Here is a 14,278-nt window from a genome sequence, read left to right on the forward strand (position 1 = left end):
CATCAGCTTTGTTGCCCTTTTCTGGACACACTCCAGCATCTCAGTGTCCTTCTTGTAGTGAGGGGCCCAAAACCGGACACAGTACTCGAGGTGCAGCCTCACCAGAGCTGAGGATAATGGAACAATCACTTCCCTACTCCTGCTGGTCACACTATTCCTGATCCAGGCCAGGATGCTGTTGGCCTTCTTGGCCTCCTGGGCACAGTGCTGGCTCATGTCCAGCCAAGGTATCCACGGACACCCCTAGATCCTTTTCCTCCGGGGAGCTCTCCAACCACTCTGACCCAGGCCTGTAGCGTTGCCAGGGGTTATTCTGATCAAAATGCAGGGCCTGGCACTTGGCCACAATAACCCAAGAACCTCATACAATTGGCCTCTGCCCATCGATCCACCCTGTCCAGATCACTCTTCAGAGCCTACATGTCGTCCAGAAAATTAATACTCCCACACAATTTGGTGTCATCTGCAAACTTACTGAGGGTGTCCAGATCATGAATAAAGATGTTAAAGAGGACAGGTCCCAGCACTGAGTCCTGGAGAATATACCTTGCGACCTGCCGCCAGCTGGATTTAACTCAGTTCACTACAACCCTTTGGGCTGTAGTGAACTGAGTTTCCAGCGGGGGAAATGCTTTGGAAGACAGTGATGAAGCCTTCACTGAAATCTAGATAGACCACATCTACAGCCTTCCCCTCATCTACTAAGCAGCAGGTCACCTTGTCATAGAAGGAGATTGGATTGGTCAAGAACCATCTGCCTTTCCTAAACCCATGCTGACTGGGCCTGATCACCTGAGTGTGCTGCATGTGCTGCATGATGGGACTCACGATGATTTGGTCTATCACATTCCCCAGCACCGAGGTCAGGCTGACAGGTCTGCAGTTCCCTGGGACCTCCCTCTGGCCACTCTTCAGGATGGGCGTTGCAGCTGCTTGTGGTTTTTTTCTCCTATATGTGATTCCCAGAGGCTCTATGACCATCGCAGATTCGCTTGGCCCTGGTCAGCAGCACCTATGGCCTTGAATTGGCTGATGTTTACTCTTCAGGACCTGCAGAGAGCTCTCGCTGTTCCTTACACCAGACATTTGCTGCAGCCCCAGTTCTCTCCCAGCACCCAGCTACACAAAACCGCGACACTCACAAAGTCCTTAACTCACAATCCACTTAACTCACAATCTGTCTAATTCCTTACCTCACAAACTATCAGTCAATCTCTTTACCTCACAATCTGTTTCTCAGTCAATCTCTTTACCTGACAGTCTGTCTATGAATCAATCTCCTTACCTCACAAACTCCTTACCTCAAAATCCGCTTTCCTCACAATCCCCTTACCTCATTATCTATGTATCAATCTCCTTACCTCACAGCCAATATATCCATCAATCTACGTACCTTACATCTCTCTATCAGTCAATCCCATTACCTCACAATCCCCTTACCTCACAATCCCTTTACCTCACAATCCCCTTACCTCACAATCCCTTTACCTCACAATCCCTTTACCTCAAAATCCCTTTACTTCACAATCCCCTTACCTCACAATCCCCTTACCTCACAATCCCTTTACCTCACAATCCCTTTACCTCACAATCCCCTTACCTCATAATCTATCAATCTCATTACCTCACATCTGTCTATCAGTCCATGTTCTTACCTCACAATCTATCAGTCAATCACCTTACATCACAATCTCCTTACCTCACAATCCCTTTATGTCACAATCTATCAATCCCCTTACCTCACAATCTATATATCAGTCAATCCCCTTACCTCACAATCTATCAGTAATAATCTTTACCTCACATCTATCAGTCAATCTCCTTACCTCACAATCTGTTTATCTGTCTATCAGCTTACCTCATGATCTATATATCAGTCAAGCTCTTTACCTCACATCTATCTATCAGTCAATCCCCTTACCTCATCTTTCAGTGTATCAGTCAATCCCCTTGCCTCACAATCTATCAGTCACAGAGTCACAGAATCATAGGGGTTGGAAGGGACCTCAAGAGACCATAGGGTCCAACCCCCAGCCAAAATAGGTTCCCTAGGACAGGTCGCACAGGTCAGTTTCCAGAGGGGTCTTGAATATCTCCAGAGAGGGACACTTCACAACCCCACTGGGCAGCCTGTCCCAGGGCTCTGTCACCCTCACTGTGAAAAAGTTTTTCTGCATGTTGGTGCGGAACTTCCTGTGCTCCAACTTGAAACCATTGCCCCTTGTTCTGTTCCCGTAGACCATTGATAAGAGGCTGGCCATTTCACCCTGTGTCCAACACTTCAGATACTTATAAACATTAATAAGATCCCCTCTTAACCTTTTTTTCTCAAGGCTGAATAGTCCCAGCTCACTCAGCCTTTCCTCACAGGGGAGATGCTCCAGGCCTTTAATCATCTTTGTAGCCCTTCTCTGGACTCTCTCCAGGAGATCCCTGGCTTTTTTGTCCTGGGGAGCCTAGAACTGGACACAACACTCCAGGTGGGGCCTGACCAGGGCAGAGTAAAGGGGGAGAATCACCTTCTTTGACCTGCTGGCTATACTCCTCCAGATGCACCCCAGGATCCCATTGGCTCTCTTAGCCACCAGGGCACACTACTGGCTCATGGCCAACTTGTCACCCACCAGGACCCCCAGGTCCTTCTCTGCAGAGCTCCTCTCCAACAGGTCAACCCCCAGCCTGTGCTGATTCCAGCAGTTATTCCTTCCCAGGTGATGATGTCAGGCACTGTTAGGAATGATCCCTTGGTAGGGACAAACATGAGTCCCAAGGTTACTGGGGCTGCTACTGGGCTACCTGGTATGGTTTCAGGACAGGAACATATTTCTGCCCTCAATCTTCTTGTTTGGGAGTTACCGCTGGACATTTATCAGTTTGAAATATGGACACTGTTAGCACACGGAATGACAGAGGCATCGTTAGGACCATTCCCTTGCCAAGGAAAGCCCTGAGTGTCATGGTTTTACCCCAGCTGAGAGCTGAGATCCAGGCAGCTGCCTGCTCTTTAAAGGAAAAGAGGAGGGGGAGAAGTGATGACCAAAAGCCTCCCCATGTCACTGGGCACTGGACGACCACTGGGCCCTGTGGGGTGACAGGACACATCCAAGGGGGTCAATGACATGGGACGTCTGTATCTTTTCACTTTGTTATCCTGAAATTGTTCCCTCTGATTTCCTGCTCCAATCATCATTCAGGGAGGCACGTGTCAATGTTCTGAAGGAGTTTCATCACCCACAGCCCTGAGCAGCTTCTACTAAACCTCCAGGAATCTTCATTCTTGCCATGGCCCTCCACACTCAGTGACTTTCCCCTGGAAGCTTGTTAGTGTGCAGCCACTATCATCAGCTTGTTCTTGCCTCTCAACTTCTGGACAGTTGCAGGGGGACTTTAAGGAGACATTGTCTTCTAGAAAGAGTTTTACTAATGTGATGATGTCAGCTAACACAGGATACAGCACAAGTCCATTTCTTTCTCAGTCCTAACTCACTAATATTTTCAGCATCAACAAACATTTTCATTTGACTGTAAAATGTTGCCCCAAAAAACTCCAATTTCATTTTCTAAAGATGGTCCTGGGGTCAGGGGACACAAGTAGAAGTGACCATAGGAGGCTGGGCAGGGAGTTCACTAGGGTCATGAGTTGGTGACAAGGCTCTGGGCAGGAAATTTGGCCAGGAATAAGGCCAAAGTGGGTGCTGGAGCTCTGCCAGAAAAGCCTGATAAATTTCTTCACATTAAAAAGATACAAGCACATTTTCACTGACTGAGTATTTCCAAGCAAACAACTTTTGTTTTCCCCAAATCAGACTAAGTTAGGAGCTCTGGGGATATGCATTAAAAGTAGGAGAAGAAATAAACATCCTCCTGAGTCCTTGGGGTGTCAGGACACTGTCACACTGTGCACTGAAACTTGCCTTTTGGGTATTTCCACCTGCCCTGAGGAAATGGACTGTGTCTCAAGGCCCCTTTTCAGCAGACTCTCTGGCCATGTGCCCTGTCCTTTGCTTTTGGGATTTACTCCACCCCCTTACAGTTTTTTACTCATAGTTGGGGAATGTGTTTTATTTTTCTTTATAATTTTTTCAAAATGAGGAAGAATTCTGTTTCTATTCCCAGCCAGTCCTCAGGGTAAATGGGGTGGGAATTGTGGCAAAGAGGCTGCAACATTCAGCTGCAGACTCAGTGCAGAAGCCTGATGGAGGAAAAGAGAGCAACTCCCAAGCATCCCTTGGAGACATGGTGGGATTGGGGAGGTGTAGAGGAAGGGTATCTAAGCAGTGTGAGAACTCAGGAGACAGCTGTTGTGAGCTTTCCACACCTCCTTAGGAGATCCTCTGGTTCAGTATCAATTGGAGAAAGCTGCTGTCACTTCTGTAAATTGAAAGACTAAAAAGCCTGAAAATATTGAAACCTCTTCTTTTTTTTAATTAAGTGCTCATTGAAATCTTCCACTTTAATTAGAGTCCTGAAACTTCTCCAATTACCTGTACAAGTCTTGAAAACCTGAAGAAAAGACACAGCTCGTTAGGGCTTTTTCAATTTTAATGAGCCCCATGGGGTATTTGGTGCTGATTCCATGAACTGCAGATCCTGTGAGGAGATTGAAGCAGTCTCTCCAAGAGTTAAGGTCAGAAGAAAAACCTGAACTGCCGTAGAGTGTTAATTGGCCCCACTGAGGCCCATTACTGAGAAAGCCTCTCTCCTCATGAATGGGTTAGACCAGAAAATTGGAGGCTGTGATTTAAGGTAGACTAAGGCACTGTGCAGGTGGATCTGATGCTGAGTAAAGCCTTGATGTATTTTATCAAGCAGAAGAGCCAGACCCACAGAAGTGGGATTCTGCCCCCTGCACTGCCTTGGGGCTCTTCCTGGGCCGTTGTCACATGGGGTGTGTGATGCAGAGTGTGGTACAAGTGTAGCAGAGCTCCCAGCATCCTGAGGGGGTGCAAGGAAGCAGTGAGGCCCCAGTTCTGTGGGATTAGTATGTGTGGTGGTTTACGCCTGGCTGGAGGCCAGATGCCCACCAAAATCGGTCTATCACTCCCCTTTTTAGTTGGACAGGGTACAAAACATATATTGAGAGGCTCAGGAGTCAAGATAAGCACAGGGAGAGATCATCCTGTAATCAACGACACGGCAAAACAGACTCAACACAGAGTGAAGGAAGGAAAACTCTGATTGATGACACTGCACTACACACACAGTGACACCAGAGTTGGGTAATGAGAAGTGTGACCAGGTCTTAAAGCACTTTTCCCCACCCCTCCCTTCTAGCAGACTTCACTTTAGTCAGGATTTTGCTCCCTTGTCCAGTGGCAAATGCAGCTGCTTGTGGGTTTCTTTCTCTTATATGTGATTCCCAGAGACGCTGTGACCATCGCCAATTGGCTCAGCCTTGGTCAGCAGCAGCTCTGGCCTTGAATCACCCAATGTTTACTCTTCAGGGCCTGCAGAGATCTTCAGGCTGCTTCTTACAGCAGCCATTTTCTGCAGCCCCCATTCTCTCCCAGCACCCAGCTACACAAAACTGTGACACTCCACCCCTGGCCTCTGTGAAACACATAGATGAGAATTGTTCTTTAAATCCCCATCCCAACAGAAATTCTCTACAATTGTTACACTACCCAGCTCTGTTCAGCCTGTTCTGCCCATTCCCTCAGCCAATTAGTGTCCTTATCTCAAATCCCTTAAGCCCCATGTTGGGTGCCAAAAAGGACTGTGGTGGTTTGACTCTGCTTAAAGGCCAAATGCCCACCAAGCCACTCACTCACTCCCCTTTTCAGCCAAAAAAAGGGAGAAAACATATATCTCGGGAGGCTTAGGATTCAAGATAAGGACAGAGGGATCACTTTCCAATTAGTGCAATGGGCAAAACAGACTCAACACAGAATAAAGGAAAGGGATTTATTACTACTACAACTACACACCCAGTGAACCAGAGTTGGGTAATGAGAAGCATGTCCAGGTCTTAAAGCACCTTCCCCCCACACACACCCCTCCCTTCTTAGCAGACTTAAACTTCATTCATGATTTTACTCCCTTCTTCCCCACTGCAAACATGGCAGGGAATGGGGAGTGGGGTTCTGGCGGTTCCTCACAAGCTGCTTTCCTTGCCCAGATCTTAACACTTCTACTTCCCCCCCCCACCCCTCCCTTCTTCGCAGACTTTAATCATAAAGGCTGTAGATGTCTCTGCTCCCCATCCATATCCATGGGCTGCAAGGGGACACCCACTCCACCATGGTCTTCTCCACGGGCTGCAGTGGAATCTCTCTTTCCGGCACCCAGAGTGCCTCATTCTTCCCCCCTTCTCCTTTGGGCCTGGTCTTGGTGTCATGCAGCTTGTTACATCTTCTCACTCCGTTGTCCGGTGGCAAAATGCACCTGGCTGCACTTTTCTGTCTCCTATAAGTGATTCACAGATGTGCTGTGACCATCGCTGATTGGCTCAGCCCTGGTCAGCAGCAACTTTGGCCTTGAATCAAGCAATGTTTACTGTCTGGGGCCTGCAGAGAGCTTCTAGATGCTTTTTCCCCTCTGCCCCAGAGGAAGCGGAAGCCTAGAGTGAGGCGATCATCCACACGCCTCGACACTGCCTCTGTTAGGCAAGAGACAAAGGTAGTTGTAGTAGGGGATTCCCTTCTCAGAGGGACAGAAGGCCCTATATGTAGACCAGACCCTACACGCAGGGAGATGTGCTGCCTCCCTGGAGCCCGGGTCAGGGACATCACCAGAAGGCTCCCAGGGCTGGTAAGATCCACTATTATCCATTACTGATAGTTCAAGCAGGCAGGGAAGCAATCACAAAGTGTAGCCTGCGAGCTATCAAAAGGGAATTCTGGGACCTGGGGCGCTCAGTTGAGGGGGAGGGGGGGAGCCCAAATAATATTCTCCTCTATCCCCACTTGTGGGAGGAGGCGCTCAGAGCAGGACAGGAGAACCCTCGAGTTGAATGTGTGGCTGAAAGGCTGGTGCCGGCACAAGAACTTTGGGCTTTTTTACCAAGGGACGGTGTACTCTGCTCCTGGCATAATGACCGCTGATGGGACTCACCTGTCCTATAAAGGAAAGTGGATCCTTGCCCAGGAGATAGCAGGGCTCATCGATTGGGCTTTAAACTAGTTAGGAAGGGGGAAGGGGATATTAAGAAGGCTGCTGGGGTTAGGCAAGTGCTTTGGGAGTCACAACGGGAGTTGATGGTGGAAAAAGGTAAATACCAACAGCACAGTGGTGGACTTGGGGACGTTTTTCCACGTGAGAGTAGGGAAAATTCTGTGGATTGCCCTGAGTACTCCTCAGTGGAGCCACTTTTGCCAGTCCCCTGTCAGAAATCTCACTGTGGGCTGTTGAGATTACCTACATCTGCTGCCCCACTAAAATGCCTCTGTATGAATGCACGTAGCATGGGGAACAAACAAGAAGAATTAGAGATCTTTGTGCGGTCGCAGGGCCACGATCTCATTGCAATCACAGAGACGTGGTGGGACAGCCTGGACGACTGGCACGCTGTCATGGATGGCTTTGAGCTTTTTAGGAAAGACAGGCTAGGGAGGCGAGGTGGAGGAGTTGCTCTTTATGTTAGAGAGCACCTAGAATGTATTGAGCTCCACCTGGGTCGGGATGAACCACTTGTCGAGAGCTTGTGGGTAAGAATTAAAAGGCAGGCCAGTATGTGTGATGTAGTCGTGGGCGTGTACTACAGGCCCCCTGATCAAGAGGAGTGGGTTGACAGTGCATTTTTCAAGCAATTGGAAGTAGCTTCAAGATCGCAGGCGCTGGTCATTATGGGGGACTTCAATTACCCAGATATTTGCTGGGCAAGCAATACGGCCAGTCGTATGCAGTCCAGGCAATTTCTGCGGTATATGGAAGACAACTTCCTGATACAGATGGTGCAGGAACCTACGAGGAGAGGGCGGGTGCTGGACCTTGTTTTCACTAACAAGGATGGGCTCGTTAGGGAAGTGAAGGTCGGGGGCAGCTTAGGACAAAGCGACCATGAAATGATCGAGTTCAAGATCCTGAGTGGAAGAGGCAAGCCAAAAAGTAGGACAGCTACCCTGAATTTTGGAAGAGCTAACTTTGATCTCCTCCAAAATTAAATAGGGGCTATCCCTTGGGCTGCTCTGTTTGAAGGAATGGGAGCCTGCGAGAGCTGGCTAACATTCAAACAGCACTTCTTCCAAGCACAGTATAGGTGCATCCCTTTGAGTAAGAAATTGGGAAGGAGAGGTAGAAGACCTGCGTGGATAAGCAGGGAGCTTTTGAGTAAACAAACAGGTTGGCTATGAGCCAGCAGTGTGCACTGGTGGCTAAGAGAGCCAATGAGATCCTGGGATGCATCAGGAAGAGTGTGTCCAGCAGGTCGAAGGAGGTGATCCTCCCCCTCTACTCTGCGTTGGTCAGGCCCCACCTCGAGTACTGTGTCCAGTTCTGGGCTCCATGGTATAAAAAGGACAGGGATCTCCTGGAGAGAGTCCAGAGAAGGGCCACGAAGATGATTAGGGGCCTGGAACATCTCCCCTATGAGGAAAGGCTGAGTGAGCTGGGTCTGTTCAGCCTGGAGAAAAGAAGGCTTAGGGGAGACCTAATTAGTGTTTATAAATATCTTAGACTTGGGATGCAGGGGGAAATGGCCAGCCCCTTTTCAGTGGTCTGTGGGGACAGGACAAGGGGCAATGGCTGTAAGCTGGAGCATAGGAAGTTCCGCACCAACATGCGGAAGAACTTTTTCCCAGTGAGAGTGACAGAGCCCTGGCACAGGCTGCCCAGGGAGGTGGTTGAGTCTCCTTCTCTGGAGATATTCAAGTCTCGTCTGGACGCCTCTCTGTGTAATATGAGATAGGGAGCTGCTTTGGCAGGGGGGTTGGACCCGATGATCTCTTGAGGTCCCTTCCAACCCCTAAGATTCTGTGATTCTGTGATTCTGTGATCTTGCCCCATAGATCCCCCTCCCCATAGAGAACCCCCTGCCCCACACATCCTGCCCCATAGACCCTGCCCCACAGACACCACTGACCCATAGATCCTGCCCCATAGATTCCCCTCCCCATAGATACCCCCCTGTACAATAGGAAGCCCCCCTGCCCCATAGATCCTTCCCTGCCCCACACATCCTTTCCGCCCCATTGAGACCCCCCTGTACCATAGAGACCCCCCTGTACAGTAGGGACCTCCCTGCCCCATAGATCCTGCCCCATAGATCCTGCCCCATAGATCAGGCCCCAAACACCCTGCCCCACACATCCTGCCCCATAGACTCTGCCCCATAGCTTCGCCTGCCCCATAGATCCAGACTAGCACCTCTATACTGGGGGTCTATACTGGTTTGAGGGGCTCTGTACTGGTTTAATTGGGTGTTCATACTGGTTTGAGGGGCTCTGTACTGGTTTTATTGGGTCTATACTGGTTTGAGGGGCTCTGTACTGGTTTTGTTGGGTGTTCATACTGGTTTGAGGGGCTCTGTACTGGTTTTATTGGGGTCTATACTGGTTTGAGGGGCTCTGTACTGGTTTTATTGGGTCTATACTGGTTTGAGGGGCTCTGTACTGGTTTTATTGGGGTCTATACTGGTTTGAGGGGCTCTGTACTGGTTTTATTGGGTGTTCATACTGGTTTGAGGGGCTCTGTACTGGTTTTATTGGGTGTTCATACTGGTTTGAGGGGCTCTGTACTGGTTTTATTGGGTCTATACTGGTTTGAGGGGCTCTGTACTGGTTTTATTGGGGCCTATACTGGTTTGAGGGGCTCTGTACTGGTTTTATTGGGTCTATACTGGTTTGAGGGGCTCTGTACTGGTTTTATTGGGTCTATACTGGTTTGAGGGGCTGTGTACTGGTTTTATTGGGAGTTCATACTGGTCTGAGGGGCTCTGTACTGGTTTTATTGGGGTCTGTACTGGTTTTATTGGGTCTATACTGGTTTGGGGGTGCTAGTATGGATCTATGGGGCAGGCGAAGCTATGGGGCAGAGTCTATGGGGCAGGATGTGTGGGGCAGGGGGGGTCCCTACTGTACAGGGGGGTCTCTATGGGGCAGGATCTATAGGGCAGATTCTATGGGGCAGGATCCATTGTACAGGGGGGTCTCTATCGAGCAGGGGGATCTATGGGGCAGGATGTGTGGGGCAGGATATGTGGGGCAGGATCTATGGGGCAGGATTTATGGGGCAGGGGGGTGTCTATCAGGCAGGATCTATGGGGCAGGATGTGTGGGACAGGGGGGTTGAGGTGGGGCAGGAGGGATCTATGGGGCAGGAAGATCTATGGCACATGGGGGTCTCGATGGGGCGGAGGGGATGTTTGGGGCAGGATCTATGGGTCAAGGGGGTCCCTATTGTACAGGGGGGTCTCTATGGGGCAGGGGGATCGATGGGGCAATATGTGTGGGGCAGAATCTATGGGGCAGGATGTGTGGGGCAGGATCTATAGGGCAGATTCTATGGGGCAGGATCTATTGTACAGGGGGGTCTCTATGGGGCAGGGGGATCTATGGGGCGGGATCTATGGGGTGGGGCGTATCTATGGGGCAGGATGTGTGGGTCGGGATCTATGGGGCAGGATCCGTGAGGCAGAATCTATGGGCAGGATCTATGGGGCAGGGGGATCTATAGGGCAGGATGTGTGGGGCAGGATCTATGGGGCAGGGGGGTCCCTACTGTACAGGGGGGTCTCTATGGGGTAGGAGGGATCTGTGGGGCAGGGGGTCCATGGGGCAGAATCTATGGGGCAGGATGTGTGGGGCAGGGGGGTCTCTATGGGGCAGAATGGGATCTATGGGGCAGGGGGGGTCCCTATTGTACAGGGGGGTCTGTATGGAGCAGGATGTGTGGGGCAGGATCTATGGGGCAGGGAGATCTATGGGGCAGGGGGGTCACTATGGGGCAGGATCTATGGGGCAGGATGTGTGGGGCAGGAGGTGTGGGGCAGGATCTATCGGGCAGGATCTATGGGGCAGGATCTATGGGGCAGATTCTATGGGGCAGATTCTATGGGGCAGGGGGGTCCCTACTGTACAGGGGGGTCTCTATGGGGCAGAGGGATCTATGGGGCAGGATCTATGGGGCAGGGGAGGTCCCTATTGTACAGGGAGGGGGTCTCTAAGGGGCAGGATGTGTGGGGCAGGATTTATGGGGCAGGCAGATGTGTGGGGCAGGGGGTTCTCTATGGTACAGGGGGGTCTCTATGGGGCAGAGGGAACTATGGGGCAGGATCTATGGGGCAGGATGTGTGGGGCAGGATGTGTGGGGCAGGGTTGTCCCTATTGTACGGGGGGGGGTCTCTATGGGGCAGGATCTATGGTACAGGGGGGGGTCTCGATGGGGCGGAGGGGATGTGTGGGGCAGGATCTCTGGGGCAGGATCTATGGGGCAGGGGGGTCCCTATTGTACAGGGGGGTCTCTATAGGGCAGGGGGATCTATGGGGCAGGGGGGTCACTATGGGGCAGGATGTGTGGGTCGGGATCTATGGGGCAGGATGTGTGGGGCAGGATGTGTGGGGCAGGATCTATGGGGCAGGATCTATGGGGCAGGGGATTCTCTTTTGTACAGGGGGGTCTCTATGGGGCAGGATGTGTGGGGCAGATTCTATGGGTCAGAGGGGACTCTATTGTACAGGGGGGGTTCTATGGGGCAGAGGGATCTATGGGGCAGGATCTATGGGGCAGGATCAATGGGGCAGGATCTATGGATCTGGATATGTGGGGAAGGGATGATGTGTGGGACAGGATCTATGGGGCAGGATCTATGGGGCAGATTCTATGGGGCAGGATGTGTGGGGCAGGATCTATGGGGCAGGGGGGTTCCTATTGTACAGGGGGGTCTCCAATGTACAGGGGGGTCTCTATGGGGCGGGGGGGATCTATGGGGCAGGGAGGGATCGATGGGGCAGGGGGGTCTCTTGAGGGGAGGGGTATGTGTGGGGCAGGGGGATCTATGGGGCAGGGGGTCTCAATGGCTCAGGAAGGTCTCTGTGGTACAGGGGGGTCTCTATGGGGCAGGGGGGTTGATATAGGGAAGGGGGTCTCTTTGGGGCAGGGGCGTCTCTATGGGGCAGGGGGATATGTGGGGCAGGGGGCTTTCTATGGGGCATGGGGGTCTCAAAGGGGCAGTGTGGTCTCTATGGGGCAGGGGTTTTGATATGGGGCAGGGGAGTCTCTGTGGGGCAAGGGTTTCTATGGGGCAGGGGGGTCTCCATTGTACAGGGGGGTCTCTGTGGTACACGGGGGTCTCTATGGGGAAGGGGGGTTGCTATGGGGCAGTGGGGTCTCTATGGGGCAGGGGGATCTATGGGGCAGGGGGTCTCTATAAGGCAGGAGAGTCTCTAGTGTACAGGGGGGTCTCTGTGGTACAGGGAGATCTCTATGGGGCAGGGGGTTCTTTATGGGGCAGGGGGGTCTCTATGGGGCAGGGGGGTTTCTATGGGGCAGGGGGGTTGCTATGGGTCAGGGGGGTCTCTGTGGTACAGGGGGGTCTCTATGGTACAGGGGGGGTCTCTATGGGGCAGGGGATCTCTATGGGGCAGGGGGGTCTCTATGGGGCAGGGGGTCTCTATGGGGCAGGGGGGTCTCTATTGTACAGGGGGGTCTCTGTGGTACAGGGGGGTCTCTATGGGGCAGGGGGTTCTCTATGAGGCACGGGGATGTGTGGGGCAGGGGGGTTTCTATGGGGCAGGGGGGTCTCATGTGGCAGAGACGGATCTATGGGGCAGGGGGGATCTATGGGGCAGGGGGGTTTCTATGGGGCAGGGAGTCTCTATGGGGCACGGGTGTCTCTATGGGTCAGGGGGCTCTCTATGGGGCAGGGGGATCTATGGGGCAGGGGGATCTATGGGTCAGGACCTAGGGGGCAGATACTATGGGGCAGGATCTATGGGGCAGGATGTGTGGGGCAGGGGGGTCTCTATGGGGCATGGGGATCTATGGGGCAGGATGTGTGGGGCAGGATCTTTGGGGCAGATTCTATGGGGCTGGATCTATGGGGCAGGGGGTTCCCTATTGTACAGGGGGGTCTCTATGGGGCAGGGCGATCGATGGGGCAGGATCTATGGGGCAGGAACTATGGGGCAGGATCTATGGGGCAGGGGGTCCCTATTGTACAGGGGGGTCTCTATGGTGCAGGGGGGTTCTATGGGGCAGGATCTATGGGGCAGGATCTATGGGGCAGGCAGATGTGTGGGGCAGGGGGTTTTCTATGGTACAGGGGGGTCTCTATGGGGCAGAGGGAACTATGGGGCAGGATCTATGGGGCAGGATGTGTGGGGCAGCATGTGTGGGGCAGGGTGGTCCCTATTGTACGTGGGGGGGTCTCTATGGGGCAGGGAGATCTATGGGGCAGGATCTATGGGGCAGTGGGCTCCCTACTGTACAGGGGGGTCTCTATGGGGCAGAGGGATCTATGGGGCAGGATGTGTGGGGCAGGATCTATGGGGCAGAGGGGGTCCCTATTGTACAGGGGGGTCTCTAAGGGGCAGGATCTGTGGGGCAGGATCTATGGGGCAGGGGATTCTCTATTGTACAGGGGGGTCTCTATGGGGCAGGGAAGGATCTATGGGGCAGGGGGGTCTCTATGGGGCAGGATGTGTGGGGCAGGACATGTGGGGCAGGATATGTGGGGCAGGATCTATGGGGCCAGATATATGGGGCAGGGGGATCTATGGGGCAGGGGCATGTGTGGGGCAGGGGGGTCTCTATGGTACAGGGGGGTCTCTATGGGGCAGAGGGAGATCTATGGGGCAGGATGGGTGGGGTGGGATCTATGGGTCAGATTCTTTGGGGCAGGATCTATGGGGCAGGAGGGTCTATGGGGCAGGGGGATCTATGGGGCAGGGCCATGTGTGGGGCAGGATCTATGGGCCATGGGGGTCCCTATTGTACACAGGGGGTCCCTATGGGTCAGGGGGATCTATGGGGCATGATGCATGGGGCAGGATGTGTGGGGCAGAATCTATGGGGCAGGGGGTTCTATGGGCAGGAGAATCTATGGGGCAGGATCTATGGGGCAGGGCAGTCTCTATAGGGCAGGGAGGGATCTATGGGGCAGGGGGTCTTATGGGACGGGGGGGTATCTGTGGGGCAGGGAGGGATCTATGGGGCAGGGGGGTCTCTATGGGGCTGGGGGGTTGCTATGGGGCAGGGAGGGTCTCTATGGGGCAGGGGGTCTCTATGGGTCAGGGGGGTCTCTGTGGGTCAGGGGGGTCTCTATGGGGCAGGGGGGTCTCTATGGGGCAGGGGGTCTCTATGGGGCAGGGGGGTCTCTATGGGGCAGGGGGTCTCTAAGGGG

This window comes from Gallinula chloropus (genome assembly GCF_964237585.1).
Source record: "Gallinula chloropus genome assembly, chromosome: 33".
Taxonomy (NCBI): Eukaryota; Metazoa; Chordata; class Aves; order Gruiformes; family Rallidae; genus Gallinula; species Gallinula chloropus.